Raw genomic sequence first — 291 nt, 5'->3', positions numbered from 1 at the left:
TGTTTGATGTTTGGGTTCTTTAACAATGTGTTTGTTTGATGTTTGGGTCCTTTAACACTGTGTTTGATGTTTGGGTTCTTTAACAATGTGTTTGTTTGATGTTTGGGTCCTTTAACACTGTGTTTGATGTTTGGGTTCTTTAACAATGTGTTTGTTTGATGTTTGGGTTCTTTAACACTGTTTTTGTTTGATGTTTGGGTTCTTTAACACTGTGTTTGTTTGATGTTTGGATTCTTAAACACTGTGTTTGTTTGATATTTGGGTTCTTTAACACTGTGTTTGTTTGATGTT

This window comes from Austrofundulus limnaeus, unplaced genomic scaffold, assembly GCF_001266775.1.
Source record: "Austrofundulus limnaeus strain Quisiro unplaced genomic scaffold, Austrofundulus_limnaeus-1.0 Scaffold2443, whole genome shotgun sequence".
Lineage (NCBI taxonomy): Eukaryota > Metazoa > Chordata > Actinopteri > Cyprinodontiformes > Rivulidae > Austrofundulus > Austrofundulus limnaeus.
This window is presented reverse-complemented; position numbering follows the sequence as displayed.